The following is a 17375-nucleotide window of genomic DNA, read 5'->3' as shown; positions in this document are numbered from 1 at the left end:
GATTCACAGGAAAATGAGAAGCCATTATAGAATGTGAGAGGTTCGCATGGTCAAAGTGGCTGTAGGGAAATCCACATTTCTCAACAAATAGGAAAAAAAGGGGTACATGGTAATATACCTTTCATCCAAATCCTCCCTTCTTCCTTTTCCCTGTTCTGTCTTCTCCATATCTTCCCATTCTGTATAGACACTTGTTCTTTTTCCGGTATGTATTCACTTCACTCATTCGTTTATTTATTTATTCATTCAGTGATAACCAAGCCTATGTTGGCAACTGTCCTCAGGGAACTGTCCTCGGGGAACATACCAACACACTTCAGTGGAATGGTGGTAAGAAAATAGAACACCCCCGGGGACACCCAATGCTACCTTGAAATCCCTACCCACCCCTGGTTTGGCTGATATATGAAGGATGGCAGCAGGGAACTAGGGGAAATGGGCAATCCAGATAAAGAAATAGCCCTGTGCTTAGGCCTGGAATCAGAAGAGAAGTTGGAGAATTTAGAAAAAAACTTGAACTTTGGAGTAGAAAGTGGGCAGAAAAGACAAGTTTTCAGCCAGATCCCCAATTCATCTGTACTGAGGTAAGAAATGGAGAAATCTACAGTAGCCTCTTCAAGGACAATCAGGGACTGAGAGTCATTCTTCTTAATAATACTTTTTTGAGATCTAATCCATATACCATAAAATTCACTCATTGAAAATATACAACTCAATGGTTTTTAGTATATTCAGTGCTGTGTAACAATCACCACTAATTTTAGAACATTTTCACTGCCCCATGAAAGGAACCCTGTCCCCATTAGCTATCACTCCTTCTTCCACACCCCTACCCCAAATTCTAGGCAACCACAAGTCTACTTTCTATTTCCATGGATCTCCCTGTTCCAGACATTTCATATAAATTGCATCACACAGTGTATGAGGGTTTTGTGACAGACTTCTTTCACTCAGCATAATGTTTTCACGTTTGTTTGTATTGCATGAATCAACACTTCGTTTCTTTTGTGGCCGAATAATGTTCCCTTCTATGAATAGACCACATTTTGTCTATCCATGCATCAGGTGATAGACATCTGGGTTGTTTACTCTCTTTGGTTGTCATGAATAATGCTGCTGTGAACGAACATTCATGGACCAGTTTCTATGTGGACCTATGTTTTCATTCCTCTTATGTATATTCCTAGGAGCAAAACTGCCGTGTCATATGATAACTGTATATTTGACATTTAGAGAAACTGCCAAGCTGCTTTTCAAAGTGACTGCCCCGTTTTACTTTCCACCAGAAATATATGAGCATTTCAGTATATCCACATCCTTCCTAATTTGTTATGGTCTGATGTTTTTATGTTAGCCCTCCTGGATACAATGATGTGGTGTCTTGTGATTTTGATTTGCATTTCCCTAATAACTAATGATGTTAGACAGCCTTCCATGTGCTTATTGGCCATCTGTATATCTTCTTTGGTGAACTACCTACTCAAATCTTTTCCTGTTTTTAGACTGGGGTATTTGTCTTTTTATTGTTGAGTTGTGAGGGTTCTTTATATGTTATAGATGTAAATCCCTTATCAAGTATGTGATTTGCAATGTTTTCTCCCATTTTGTGGGTGATCTTTATTTTCTTCATGGTGCCATTTGAAGTACAAAAGTTTTAAGATTTTGGTGAAGTCTACTTTATGTAATTTTTCTTCTGTTTCTTCTGTCATATCCAAGAAATCATTACTTAACCCATGGTCCCAAAGATATGTTACTGTTTGCTTTTATGAATTTGATGGCTTTAGCACTTACGTTCAGGTCTATGATCCATTTTGAGTTAATTTTCGCAGACAGTGTGATGTGTATGGATATCTGGTTGTGCCAGCATCAAAGTCACTTTTTAGGGTTGTTAAATCTTACAGGCAGGAAATAAAAATGTGTCTCCTTTTCTTCCATCATTCTGTAGAAGATGTTTCCTTCAGCCAGCAAGAAGGAGCTGTAGGGCAGCTCTCCGGTGACCCCAGCGAGGCCTTGGTTCAAAAACAGGGAAGCCAAGATGGAAGGGCTCAGTCAGTGGTGGTTCCCATGGCTCCTCTGTGTTGGAGGCTTAATATCCTCCCTCTGTCTTCATCACTGGGTCTTGGCAAACTTCCAGGTAAGTCTAGCATATGTGTGTTCAATTCACAGTCATATGCTCTGGTGGGATTTTCCAGTATTTTCTTTCTTTAAGTACATCCACTGTGTTCCAGGAGGGCGGAGGGTGACTGGTCTTCCTAGAGGTCCTAGCCCATCCCAGGAGGAAAAAGAGATGGTGGGCGGCTTTGAAGCTAGTGAGAAGCAGGAGTTCCCTCATTTTGTCTTCAGTCTGCCATTGGGTTGAGCAAGCTAGAGACTTAGCCTAGTTCAGAGTTTGTTAAATTACCGTCGGGATGAACATGGGAGGAACAGTGATGGCTACATCACTCATGGGTCTTCTCCGGTAAGGGCAGGAACTGAGCTTTCTTATTACAGCAACAACTGTATAACAACAGCTGACACGTACTGACAACTCATGCTGTGCCAAGCACTGAGCCTAAGCGCTGCGTGTGCTGGGTCTCATATAGTCCTCATAATGCCCCGGAGGTAGATCCTGGTACCATTCCCATTTTATGGATGAGAAAACTGAGTCTCAGAAGAGTTAAGTGACTTGCCTAAGATCACCCAGATGGTTCCGGAGACTCCGAAGTCCGACTTCTTGACCACTACTTTTATTGCCTGAATCTTACTCACTTCTCCACCTTCGGGGCTTAGCACAGTGCCTGGGACAAAGAAGATACAAGTGCTAGGACAAGGATGAGCACAGGGGCTCCAGGCTCACTGCCTGGCTTTTGATCCTCTCTGTTTCACCATCCATAAAATAGAGATAGTACTTGTCCCTCATTCGAAGGGTTGTTGTGACACGTACACGAAGAGTGCCAGACACATAGTAGCTGCTCAATAAACTGTAGCCGTTGTATTAATGTAACAGTCGAGAGGTTGAATCTTGGCTCCTGATAAGTCTCGGGACCTTTGATAAGTTATTTAACTTCTCTGTGCCTCTGTTTCCTCATCTGTGACATGAGGAGGAGAACAGAACGTATGTACCTCATAAGGGTACCGTGAGGATGAAATAAATCCAGGTTCTTAAAGTCCTCAGAAGAAGTGCCTGCCCCTTGGTCACCACTATCTGAATTAGCTGAGCTGATGCAGGCCATTCAGGCAGAGGATGCCACTCATAAACCCTTGAACGAAGGATGTTCCTCCTCTCTCTGGGCAAGACCTTCTCCTGCTGTGGTGAGAACAGAAGGGGTCAGCCTCCCAGGCACCCAGAGTCATCCAATCCACCCGGCTGGCCAGTGGCATCAGAAATGACATGAGCAGATCACTGGCACACCCCCAATAGCTGCTGCACACTGACAGCCTAATTGGTCACGGGCAGGACACGGTTATGATGCTTAGAGAAAGGGTCTCTGAGTTACTTGGTTTGGGTTCGAATAGCAGCCGTCTCCTAGGATCTATGCGACAACTAAAGGGATACTACGCATCACGGGCACAGGACAGCACCTGGCACAGAATGGCAGTGGTCCGCGTGGCAGGCATTTTCGTCGGTTTGGTTCATCACCATATCCTTGTCGGAAATAGCACTGTTTTCTACGGCTGCTGGAACATATCACCACAGACCTGGTGGTGTAAAACAACGCAGACTTATTGCTACAGTTCTGGAGGTCAGAAGTCCAAAATGAGTCTTACAGGAATAAAATCAACATGCAGAAGGACAGCTCCCCTCTGGAAGCTGCAGGGGAGAGTCTGTTTCCTTGCCTCTTTCAGCTTCCTCATCCCCTGGCTCGGGGACTCACGCTTTTGTCCCCCTGGTTTAGCATCCCACTGCTTTCCTCCTTCTGTAGTCAAAGTCTCCCTGTTATAAGGACCTCCCTCTTATAAGGACCCATATGATGACACTGCAGCAGATAACTCAGGATACCCTTGCTATGTAAAATCCTTAACTTCATGACATCTGCCAAGTCCCTTTGCCATCTAGGTGACATTCACAGGTTCCAGGCATTCGGACCTGGATATCTTTGGGGACCATTATCCAGCCCACCCCAAGCACCTGGCTCATAATGCACTCAGTAAATCCCGGCCACGTGAACATCAGACGCTCAGTGGTGCCATCGGCATCACCTCGGCTGGGTCCTTTCAGGAATGACCACAGCAGCACATCTGGCCTCCTTGCCTTCAGGTCCTACTCACATTTCACCTTCAGTGTGGCTTTCCTGGCCCCAAGTTAACTGCCAGTTAACTCCTCCATCACACACACTCGTCATCCCTTTATCACATGGTTTAACGTAGTTTTCCCCGAAGCACGTTTGGCCTTCTAGCATACTGTAAAATTTATGTGTTTACTAGGGTTATTGGTATTTGTCCATCCTCCTCACTGGAATGTAAGCTCAAGGATTACTTCAGGGCAAGGACTTTTTTGGGTTTTTGTTTATATTTTTGTAATGTTTACTTATTTTTGAGAGAGAGAAAGACAGAGCACAAGTGGGGTAGGGGCAGAGAGAGAGGGAGACACAGAATCTGAAGCAGGCTCCAGTTTCTGAGCTGTCAGCAAAGAGCCCAATGCGGGGCTTGAGCTCACGAACTGCGAGATCACAACCTGAGCTGAAGTCGGATGTTTAACCAACTGAGCCACCCAGGCGGCCCTTGTTTTTCTTGTTAAGTTTATTTATTTATTTAGAGAGAGTGTGTGTGTGAGCGTGTGTGTGAGCATGAGTGTGAGCTGGGGAGGGGCAGAGAGCGAGGGAGAGAGAGAGAGAATCCCAAGCAGAGCCCAATGTGGGGATCGAATTCACGAACCTTGAGATCATGACCAGAGCCAAAATCGAGAGTCAGATGCTTAACCAACTGAGCCAGCCAGGCGCCCCATGGACTTTTCTGTTGTAGCCTCACACGTCTCCTAGGGGTCTAGAACTGTATTAGGCACACACAGGTGTTCAGTACCTGAGTGTTGAGTGAACATACGACCTGGATGGCCTGACCGAGTTTCTCTCAGCTGTGAGTCTGGTTCTTTATCTTTTAGGGTTGATCATGGCTTTCATAACAATGAAGGCATTGCCTGTGGTGAGGCCAATCGATTCCAGGCAACCTAGGTATTATCCTGTTCACGGTCCCCACCCCATTCCATTAACGCACTGGCAATTTTGATCTCTAAAACACACATAACCTCAATTCTTATCTCTGCCAACACTTGCGAAAGTCTGGGAGGGAAGTGAATGGTTTGGCTTTGGATTTTACTGGAAGATAAACTTTTGAGAATTCAGATGGTGTAGAGATGGAAGGGTAAGTTGACCCTGGCTGAAGTCACCAAGGTTTGTTGTATTGAGTTATACTGTTTCTACTAGCTGGCCTGGAGGTAATGAGTTTGCGACTTCTGCGGTTGGCTGGCCTCAAGAGGTTGGCTGTAGAAAGGTCTTGAGCACTGACTGGGGGGCGGGGGGCATGGTGGAGGGGCTTCGGGGTGCCCATGAGCTTCCTGAAACTGCATGTGAACGTCTGTGTGTCTGTATGTTCTTTTTTTTTTTTTTTTTTTTAATTTTTTTTTTCAACGTTTATTTATTTTTGGGACAGAGAGAGACAGAGCATGAATGGGGGAGGGGCAGAGAGAGAGGCAGACACAGAATCGGAAACAGGCTCCAGGCTCCGAGCCATCAGCCCAGAGCCTGACGCGGGGCTCGAACTCCCAGACCGCGAGATCGTGACCTGGCTGAAGTCGGACGCTTAACCGACTGCGCCACCCAGGCGCCCCAATGTGTCTGTATGTTCTTAAGGAGAGTAGAGCCCATTGCTTCTATCAGCTTCTTAGGAGGGAGAGTGGAGAACTTCTGCACTGCCCCAGCTGGGAGGGCTCTGCGATCCTGGGACTCACAACACACAGCTCAAATGAACAGGCTGTACACAGATCAGGGATGAGAGGCATGACCCCTTCCCCCCACTCCTAACCCTTAACAGGTCCCCAAGCTACTATGTTAAAGGTGCTGAACCAGGCACTGGTTCAGATCTCAAGTTGACCAGTCTCATTTTTTGTAAGACTCTGGGTGTTTCTTGAGGCCTCAGTAGTTCTCCTTGGTAGACTTGGGACTGCTCTACTTTCTCTGATTTTGTGTGAATATGAAGGTTCTTCAAGGGTACAGAATGCTGTCGAATCGCATAGTATTAACGATAAAGAAAATATGTGCCTTTTTTTTTTGTTATGTGGCAACAGACTGGCTTGCTCCCTACTCTGTTTATCTGTCCATCCATCCATCCATCCAATAAGTATTCACTTCCTCACAACATTCACAAAAGCTACTGTGTATGTAACAAAAGCTTTATATAAAACACTAAGCCTCATTTTAGAAAATCGTGAAAAAACTGAGGTTCAGAGAGCTCAGGTTACTTGCTCCAAGTCTAGAAAGTGATGGAGCAGAGCCTGATTGGAAACTTATTGATGCAATGGCAATGTTCACCATGATCACCTAACAAAATACTCCTGAAGGCGAGAGGGGAGGGGAGATACCCCCCCGGAAGGAAGATGGGAGGACAGAGCACCTCGAAATCTATGTTTTACCTTAACATGCTTACATGTGTTACAGTGTACTTTGTATTATGCCCCTGCTTTTTTTAATATCAAAGAATTTCCCAGCAATCTTTGCGTACAAGTGATGCTCTGGGAAGGGGGTATACCCCAGGGTAGTTCTGCTACATTCCGCACCACAAACACCACTTTGCACATCGGATGTTTGCTGTTTATTTTTGAGATTTACCTCCTGCGTGGGACTGGAGGAGGACAAGAGCTGAACCTGATTCCTTCTTGCTGCCTCCCGAGACCTTGTCCAGTATCCAGCGTGAAATAAGTACACAGATCACGAATCTGGCAAATACTTATTGAATGCCCGGCATGCACCAAGCCAGGTGCTATGGGAGATAGAGACAGATAGGACGTGCTCCCTGCTCTCGAGACAATTACAACTGAGCTGGAGAGGCCAAGCTTCCAGAATCTGCTTGAAAAGGATCTTTCTGAGACTCTTGGCACAACATTTTTAAAAGCTTGGGACTATAACAGAGCAATAGAAGAGATGGGAGGTAATTAGACACCAAACAAAAAGTGTCATTAAATAGGACAAATTTCATGAAAAGTGACAACCTGTTCCTCTGGAAAGGCAGCATTGTGTCAAGTTAGCACAACTTGCAGTCACAAAGTACAAATTATCAATGATGAAATATGCCTGTTTCCCAAGAGGGAAAGGCTGAGAGCCAAGTCGCCTGCTCTAGATGCTATCTGTTTCGCCACAAGGGTCTGAGCCTCTGATTTCTTGGCCTGTGAGGGCCACGTTCAGAACTCGGGCAGCACACGTAAACCCACGTCCCTTTCTGACAGACGTGGGTAGGTTCTGGGTTTATCAGAGTGAATTCTATTCATCAGATGTTCACTGAACTGACTGTGTCAGTACCGGCCATGCAGTGAGAGGCAGGGGTGCGTGATGAGGGCTCACACAGGGAGTCAGAATCCTGGCTCTTCCGTGAATCAGCTGGGGGATGTGGGACAGGGTTTCTACCTCTCTGAGCCTTGGTTTTTTAAACCGCAGCATGGGATCCTAATACTTACCTCGTAGGTTGTTGTAAAGGTTCATTGGGGTGACAGACAAAAAGCTCCCTGCACAGGGAACTGTACTAAGACCTCCACAAATGGGCACAAGTAGAAGGGGCAATTGTGGCAAAATTAAGGAAGTGATCTCTGATGTCCAGAAACCTTAGGTCTAGTGAAAAGACTAGTATGCTAACAGATAAAGGGCATTACTGTGATGGGTGTGACTGTTTTAAGTGAACATTTACTGAGCACTTACTATGTGCCAGATAGTGTGTTAAACAACTGTAGCTGGATAATCCCATTTCTTCTGCACAAAACTCTATGAGGCAGGAACCACAATTGTTCCCGGTGGGGAACGTGAGGCGTAGGCAGGTTAAGTAACATGCCCAGGGTCACGGGGCTGGAAAGCGGTCAGAAGCAGGGTTTGAACCCAGAGGTCTGGCTCCAGAAGGAGATTTCAAGGCACAACAACGAGAGAGAAGGGAAGCCCAGAGAGGCTTCACAGAGGTGATGCTAAAACGGCGAGCAGTTTTTCGGGCACCAGAGTCATGTGAGAAGGCGCCCAGGCAGGAGGGAGAAGCAGAGGCAAAGAGCTGGCAGGACGAACAGCTTGTTCTGTCCAGGAAACCAGGTGGGTGCGTGCAGGGGGGTTGGGATGAGGGTGGTGGGGGTCTGGAAGATGAAGGTGGGGAAGCAGGGGCAGACAGCGTGACACCTCAGATGCCAGGCATGGGGACTTGGCCTTTTACCTGGAGGAAATAAGGGGCCGATGAAGGATGAGGAAGACAGGGTCGCTGGCAGGTAGGGAATGTGCCTATCTGCTAGGCTCAGAGAGACATGACTCTGGCTGGTCTATTTGAATAGTCACATTTTCCAACTGAATGACTAACTTTCTAGCTATTATATGTGTGCGAGTTTCCCCTCTCCTCTCCTGGCCACTCAGTTCCTTAAATGTTGACCCTGACTGCTTTCCTTCTCCCGCAAGTGCCCGGCAAATGTGGGTACTAAAAGAATCTGTTAAATGAATGAGTGATTGAGTGATCAAGAGCATGAATGGGGGTCCTGGGAGGCTCATGTGGTTGAGCGTCTGACTCTTGGTTTCAGTTCAGATCATGATCTCATGGTTTGTAAGTTCGAGCCCCACACCGGGCTCTGCGCTGGCAGCGTGGAGCCTGCTTGGGATCTTCTCTCTTTCTGTCACTCTGAACCTCCCCTGCTGTCTCTCTCCCAAGATAAATAAATAACCTTTAAAAAATTATTTTTTATTTTTTATTAAAAAAATTTTTTTTTCAACGTTTTTTATTTATTTTTGGGACAGAGAGAGACAGAGCATGAACGGGGGAGGGGCAGAGAGAGAGGCAGACACAGAATCGGAAACAGGCTCCAGGCTCCGAGCCATCAGCCCAGAGCCTGACGCGGGGCTCGAACTCACAGACCGCGAGATCGTGACCTGGCTGAAGTCGGACGCTTAACCGACTGCGCCACCCAGGCGCCCCTAAAAAATTATTTTTTAAAAAAAGCATGAATGAATAAATGAGTCTCTGAAGAACTGAATTGTGAGCTGGATTTAAGAAAATGCATATGGCCAAGGTGGATCACAGACCTAAATGTGAAAGGGAAACAGAAAAGTTTCCAGAAGGGGCACCTAGGTGGCTCAGCTGGTTGAGCGTCTGACTTCAGCTCAGGTCCTGATCTCGTGGTTCATGAGTTTGAGCCCCGTGTTGGGCTCTGTGCTGACAGCTCAAAACCTGGAGCCTGCTTTGGATTCTGTGTTTCCCCCTCTCTCTGCACCTCCCCCACTCATGTTCTTTCTCTCAAGAAATAAACATCAAAAAATTAAAAAAAAAAAACAAAAAACAAGAAAAGCTTCCAGAAGAAAGCACAGGAAAGTATCACGGTGGTCGCAAAGAGTGTCCAACAGACCATGAAAGAAAATGGGGCGCCTGGGTGGCGCAGTCGGTTAGGCGTCCGACTTCAGCTCAGGTCACGATCTCGCGGTCCGTGAGTTCGAGCCCCGCGTCAGGCTCTGGGCTGATGGCTCAGAGCCTGGAGCCTGTTTCCGATTCTGTGTCTACCTCTCTCTCTGCCCCTCCCCCGTTCATGCTTGGTCTCTCTCTGTCCCAAAAAAATAAAAAAAGTTGGAAAAAAAAAAAAAAGAAAGAAAAGCACTAGCCATAAAAGGAGGTAATAATAAACTCCACTTCATTAAAATTAAGATCTGTTCATCAGAGATGACATTTAGAGAGTGAAAGCCAAGCTGCGGATAAGAAGAAATGTGCATTTCCATATATATGATAAAGAACTCCTAAAAATCACTTTGAGAAGTGAATTTTTAAAAATGAGGCACTACTTGAATAAGCACTTAAATAGTGTTTTTACACACATGCATTTAATAAATACACACATACATATATGCATATATTAACATACATACGTAACCTACACATACCACTACACACCCACCGGAATGGGTGTAATTAAACGACCAACACCACCAATTACAGAAGGATGTAGAACAGCTGGAACGCTCACGCACGCCTGGTGCGAGTATCATTTGGTGCGACCACTTTGGAAAACCGTCTGCCAGTATTTACTGAAGCTGAACATGAGCTGGCTCTATGACTCAGCAATTCAACGCCTGCGCATGTCCACACGAGAGGCAAGTGCCCACAGCCCACCCCGAGACCTGTTTAGGAACGTCCATAACAGCTCTATGGTAATAGCCCCAAACTGGAAACAATGCAAACAGCCATCAACGGGAAAATGGATAAATATATTGTGGCATATTCACATGGTGGTATAGTCACAGTTATAAACAAAACAAAACAAAAACCCACCTTGCTATAGGCAACAAAACGAAAGAATTTCAAAGATGTTGTATTGGGTGAAAAAAGCCAGACACTGAGGTTCAAGAACGGGAAAAGCCAATCAATAGGGATAGACAGGAGACCGTGCTTTCCTTGGGGAGACGCGTCTGGGTCACCGGAGAAGTTCTTTCTCTTGATCCGGGTGTTGATTGCACAGGAGTACTCATACGCGACACTTCACTGAGCCGTACCCTCAAGATCAGTGCACTTTATGTTATACCTCAATAAAGAGGTGTTGAAACATAATAAATATATTAAAGTGTTAGAAAAGTGCTGAAGAAGAGGTCTGCCATATTTTGAAAAACGTAAGAGTGAATTTAAATGTTAAAACAATAAAACTAAAGACATGCAGCATGAAATAAAAGGACTGGAATGGGGGGGAGGGGGTCGGTTCAAGAGCCGGAGCAGGAAAAGGAAGTGTCCGAGGGAGTCAGAAGACAGACCAGGGCCACGTCGAGGTGAGCACTGACATCAGGGAGAAACCATCAACCCAGACCCGTGTGGACATGGTGGCTGGGGCCCTGACTGCAGAGGGGAAGAGCCTAGATTCTGATGTGCAAGTCGGCTCAAAGCTGATCATCCCTGCGGTGGGCAAGGATGCCACTGAAAACCAGGTGGCGACAGCGACAAGAGACATGAGGCTCAGCATGTACTGAGCGCCTACTACGTGCCACGCCCCGTGGTCAGTGGTCAGTGCCTCACTGCAGTCTTCTCATGTTTACTCCTCACGACCACTCTGTGAAGTGACTCTGGTTGCCCCCAGTTGACAGGGTGAAGTCACTTCCTTGGGGTCTCCAAGGGCAAGAGAAAGAGACTCCAGGCAGGCAGTCAGGAAATCCAGTGAATTTAAGGAACTGAGAGGACTTCAGACATTTGAACAGGTCTGAGGAGCAAATTAATCATGAGATACAAAGTGTGCAGGATAAACCAGCTCGTGGTACACCCAGCAGTGTAGTGACCAGAATCTGAGGAGAAGAACAGAGACGGAGTACTTTTTGTATGCTTTCGGGTAGATCAACAACATACAGTGACCAAAGTAAATGTAAAGGGCACAGTGTGCCAAGAGGGTGTGCCTGGAAGGGGGACAGTAAAGGTTGTTGCATGGAACTTGGTTTGAAAGTAGCTATTGGGCTGGCCTGTGCCCAGAGCTGTTATATTGTGACGTCCCAAGATTTGTAACTTTCCTTTCATGTCCTTTGAGTCACTCTTAATAATTCACCTTCCTCCACCTTGGCAATGTCAGGTGAGGCAGAAAGGGTTGAAAAGATCCAGCTTTCCTCTCCTCCTCCCCCACCTTCCTTCCGTTTCTTTCTTTCAAGAAGTATATACTTATTACATATATTATTTAACACGCATTGTTTTAGAGGCTGAGGATACAGTGATAAATAAAACAGGAAGTTCCTACCAGGCCTCATGAAGCTTGTATTATAGTCAGAGGAGATACACAATATGCAAATAAACATACACAGTTTTATGCAGCAAGGAAAAATGAAGTCAGCTAGGTGGAGGCCTTTCTGAGGAGTTGACATTTAAGCTCTGATCTAAGTAGAATGAAAGAACAAGTTATGAGAATGTGAGGAGACTTCCAGGCTCAGAAAGCAGCCAGTGCAAAGGCCCGGAGGTGGGCGTATGTGAAGCTTGGTCAGGCAAGAGCGAGAAGGCCGGTTTGAGGGGCACGTGAGTGGCTCAGTTGGTTAAGCGACTGACTCTTGATCTCAGCTCATGTCATGATCTCGAAGTTTGTGGGATCCAGCCCCTCTTTGGCTCTGTGCTGACAGCATGGAGACTGCTTGGGATTCTCTCTCTCCCTCTCTCTCTCTCTTCTCCTCCCCTGCTCACTCACTCTCACGCTCTCTCAAAATAAACTCAGGAAAAAAAAAAAAGGCTGGTTTGGTTAGTGCACACTGAGGAAGAGGAAAGTCATAGGAAATGAGGTCACAGAGGAAGGAAGAGCTCACATAGGGCTTTCGTAAGCCACGGGGAAGCCATTGGAAAGTTTGCACTTGGAAGCAACTTGATCTGATTAGCGTATGGGGAGAAAGGACTCATAAGGAGGCAAGAGAAAAGCAAGGGGAGCACTGGGAGGCCGCCGCAGGAGTCCAGGGGGAGTTGATCAGTGGCTCCCCCAGAGCAGTACTGGCAGGGGTTGTGAGGCTAAGGCTGCATTCAGGACACAGTCTGCACAAAGAGCTGCAGGGTTTGCTGGGGAATTGGATGAAGGGTGTGAGAGACAGAGGTCAAGGATGTCCCTAAGTTTCTGCCCTCTGTCCTTAAACGAATGATGCTGCCACTGATTTTGGGAATGAGCAGGTTGAAGCGGTAAAACCAAGAGTTAAATTCATAGTTGTGGATGCCTATTAGATACTCACTTGGAGATGTTAGCAGGCTGTCGCTTGGTGTTCGGTGGGGGAATCTTCGAAAGCTACCGAAGTAATCCCTTACGGACAGAAAAATCTCAGTTCTCCCTAGTTACTAACATTTATTCCTTCAGCAAATATTTACTGAGCCCCTACTGTGTATCAGGCACTGCACTGGGTGCTGAGGAGTATAGCACAGATTTGGTCAGAAACACTCACTGTCTTCATTACAACTTAATTAGTTCACTGGTTTCTGAGACACCTCTCTAAATATTGTGTAAATACGTGGAATCGACTCTCTAGAGTTATAAATACTGAGATGTTCTCTGACTCAGCAATTTGGAAGAGCTTAGATTTTCCGAAAGAAAGGAGCTATAAATAGATTTGGACAAATGACAGACTTACCCATAAAATATGTGAAGACCGCCTTCAAATGAATCAGAAGGGACTGTCTCAACCAAATTCATGTTTACGAAGAGTTAACTTGGTGTAATGGAAAAGCTTACAGGGCTGGAAGGCAGGAGCTCGAGGCCTGTGTTCTTCTCCGACTAGGTCGCATGTATGACCTTGGCTGAGTCCTTGGCTCATCTTGCTTCGGTGTCCTCTCCAATAAATTGAATCTGAGAACCAGTGTTTTCTCAAGAGCCTCCTAACTATTGTTGTTTTCTTTGCATTATTATTTTTTTTTTTTTACTGGACTCTCCCTCCTCTTTCCAACACTTACTAAAAACCAAAACCTCAAACTCCAAGGTGATTCTTCTCTTCTTCAAGGGCTCTTTGTTCAAAGCAAGATAAACCTAGAGTTCCCCTCCTCCCACCCAGCTTTTTGCAAATGGAAAGAAAATGTTTTTTTCTGATTGTAGAAATGATACATGTGCTTCAATCACAAAGACAGTAAAAAGTCTCTGCAGTGATCCACTGAGGCAACCATGTCTGTTTTCACCATCATTGTATCTGCAATGTATCACATGGCAGTTACTTAATAGATATTTGTTGAATGAATGACTTCTGCTGATATCTTGGGAACACCCTTTTTAGTCTCCCGACAGGAGGAGGGGGAGGAGAAAATTCTTTCTCTGGGGGTTGTTTAGCCACTAAAGCAGGAGGGGCCACTTAGTCCCAGAGACTGACATGGCTGGGACCATGCCGGATCTCAAATGACTCGTTTCACAACAGCTGAGGTCGGAAATCTATGGAATGCAGGGAAACAATCACACCAAAGACACCATTCTGATGGCCGTAAACAGTATCACGGGCGGCACAGTTTGAGCAATAACAAGAAAGGCTACACAACAGTCCAAGGTCTAACCGGGAGTGGCTCCTGCAGACTGTGCCCCACAAGCCTTCCTCCCACGTGTGGGTGCTCTTGCTTTCCTACACAAGGCAGGGGTTTCTCGTGGCACCTGAGCTGAACTCAACACTTGATTGAAAACCTAGCATTCTTTTGATTGTTAACTCCCCTCTTGGTAAACCAAGATGGTTTTCTGATTACTTCAGGAAATGAATGAAAGCCAGGAGGTGTCTGTAGACACATGCTTTATCTTTTTCTCCCAAATGGAAGTGGTGGCTGATGTTGAAAAACTGGGACATTTGACATGTGAATTTCAGATCTCTTGAAAAACCCCTGCATTTGGCACCACGGGGTCCTTATCCCATGGGGCAGTCAGCTAGGGCTGAGGGGCAGCCTCTTGCTCTAGACGGGGTGTTCAGCTCCCTGCCATCCTGCTGTGTTCCATCCTGCCTACTGTGCTCATTGACCCAACTTGCTACCTCTAACTAATTATGCAAAAGCGCTCGAGGGGCATCTATGAAGTATCAGGCACTGTGCAAGTCCCTTGGAACACGAGTGAATTCAACACAGCTCCGACCTTGGGGGAGCTCGCAGACCAACAAAGAAACCGGTTAATTACAGTGTGGTAAGGGGATAAAGCGCAGCCCAGAAAGCAGGAACATGGCACAGCACGGGGACTCTGCCCTGCGAGGCTGTTTGGAGGTTCCTTGAAGGTCATGTTTGTGCTTGGTTTTGAAAGATGAGTTATTCAGGCGGGTGGGATGGTGGTAAATATTGCAAACAGCGGGGGTGCTTTTGAAAGCATCTATGAGGTCTTTTGCTGATCTGACCGTCTCAAGCCAGCAACTTTTCCCTGGTTGATGCGGGTCTGTCTACAACCCTCTGCCCAGGTGTTTTACCCCTCCACCCCTTCCTTCCTTCCTTCTGTCAAAATGCCAGAGAATGTTCACCTCTACCAGGAAGAGCCTACCTGACTAATCCCCACTCACTTCCAGTTATTTCAACTAACACAACACCCCCATTCTGGGGAAACTGGTTACCTGAGGGTGATTCTGTTATTTGAACTCTTTGTTTTGGAACCTTCTGATAGTTGGGAGAGTAAACCAGCATTCCAAGCAATTAATACGTATTTATCAAATATCTATATTGTAGAGAACTCTCTCTGTCACACACATCATTTTTGATCCCAACAGCAACCCAGTTGAGAATGAAGACAAAGACAAATAAACTAAAAACAGAAAAGATAAAATTCAGAAAACATTTATTAAGTGCTCGTTATTCACAATTTTGTTAATCCCTCCATGCATCCCTCCTAGTAGTGCTCAGTGAATGACACTGAGTACTGCTAGGGCCAAGCACTGTGCTTAGCACCTGGAAATCGAGCCACTGAAACATATAAGCTGGCAGGTGACATGGATAAAGAAACCCATTTATAGTAAGTTACCTGCCAGAGCAGTTTCAAAGTACAACAACAACTGGGGGAAAGCAGTGTCGACCACTCCCAGGGATATGGGGCAGGTATCATGGAGAAGTCTGAGCTGCTTATCTTGTTTTTTATTTTTATTGTGACATTTTACAACATACACAGAAATACGGAGACTAGTACAACGAAACTCCACATATCCACAACCTGCTTTAACAATTAGTAACTCATAGACACTCGATTCATCTGTACCCTCACCCGCTTCCCTCCATCCCTTCATTTGGTTTTGAAGCCAGCCCTAGACATTTTTATTTCACCCATAAATACTAAGCTGAGTTTGAAGAAGGAACTGGAAAAGTCTAGACCTTCCACTAATAACTTCCTTTTCCCCAATTACTCTTCTGCCAGCGACTCCAAAGCCTTCGCTAGTTCAGGGTAAAGACCCATGGCTGCATTGGACCTTTTGAGCTGGTTGAAAGAAAAGACTGAACGGATCCAGTGAAAACCCCATCCTGCCTTATTTGAAATGCTGTTCATTCTTCAGGTGCTTGGTCCTAATTAACAATCCTTCAGAAAAATTGCTTAATTCTTTAGAAGCTTATTGAGGGTTGTACAAATGACCTAATGTTTGTACAATTAGGTTGTACAAACAACATAGTGTTTGTACAAAACGGTGGCTACATTCTACATTCCCATGTGCCCTTAAACTCCCCGGGGGGGGGGGGTGGACCTCAGACCATATGGGCTTGCCCTGGGGACGGAGCTGACTCAAAGTTGCTTCCTGTCACATCCTTGATCTTCACAGGGTTGGGAACCTAGTCCTATGTGGACATCTGATCTCTATGCCCTCCAACCCTTCAGCGTCTCCTGTCTGTCTGATGGGTACCAACATCCACGCAGTTACTCAACCCAGAACGTTGTCCAGGACTCCCTCTCCCTCACAATTCTGCCTGTTCCTTTAAAAGCATCCATTAATATCCACTTACATACACCAAGATCCTTCGATTTAGGTCCCCAGACCCTTCCTTCAAGTACTGCAATTATTTAAGCATCTTTCTGCTTTAGCACCACCCTCCTCATTCTCCACGCAGCAGCTGGGTCATCTTTATAAAACACCCCGTTTCAAACGCTTTCATAGTTCCTAACCCCTACAGAATCAAGACCATGCTCCTTACCGTCGACAGGGAGGCCCTGCAAAATATAAGGTTTCTTGCGTGCTTCTCCAGCTTCGTCTGCTTCATCTCCTTCCCTAGCCTGCAACCAAATGCTCTTTTTGAGGGTCTGCTTTCTGGGGTCTGCGCTCTTACCTGGGAAGCGCCCTTTCTTTCAGGAATAATAAAAGCTACACCTACTGCTCCCTTGCTTACACGCGAGAGCTCACAAGAGTCCACGACACCACTGAGAAGCCATCACCTTCCTTTTGCAGATGGAGAAAGTGAGGATGGACGCCTTACCCATGGCCACACAGCCACTGAGTGGGAAGCCGAGGCTCGGATTCAGACTCGCGGCGCTAGAGGCCCGGGGCTTAACCACAGAGTCCCAGCCTGCCCGCACACCCTCCACCGCAGCAGCTACAGCTCCCGGCGAACGACAGCCCCTGGCTGCGCGGGGACCGCTACCAGCTGGGCCAGCGGAGGAACGAGGCTTCTGATTGGCTGCCTCCGGCGACTACTGGCGAGAGGGAGGGACCGAGGGCGCGGGGGCGTCGCGGAGAAATGACGCAACGCCGCGGCTCCTTAAAGGCGCCAGCCCCTAGCGCCGCGGATGGCGCAGGCGCGTTCCGGGGGCTCCCGCTTCTTCTCCGAGCGCTGAG

At 46.4% G+C, this 17375-nt stretch overlaps 1 long non-coding RNA gene across 1 annotated transcript; it reads right to left on the bottom strand.

Moving 5' to 3' along the window:
• Positions 1–2056: 2056 nt before the first annotated feature.
• On the bottom strand, positions 2057–17374 carry LOC147573346 (uncharacterized). The gene is made up of 3 exons (XR_015244645.1): positions 16738–17374; positions 3562–3678; positions 2057–3286 (listed from the first exon to the last, which is right to left on the bottom strand). It is a non-coding gene; the product is annotated as an uncharacterized LOC147573346 (long non-coding RNA).
• Between the last annotated feature and the right edge of the window lies 1 nt (position 17375).

Source organism: Puma concolor, chromosome E2, assembly GCF_028749965.1.
Source record: "Puma concolor isolate L17-30 chromosome E2, mPumCon1.1.hap2, whole genome shotgun sequence".
Taxonomy (NCBI): Eukaryota; Metazoa; Chordata; class Mammalia; order Carnivora; family Felidae; genus Puma; species Puma concolor.
The sequence above is the reverse complement of the archived record's forward strand: the minus strand, read 5'-3'. Positions and strand labels throughout refer to the sequence as shown.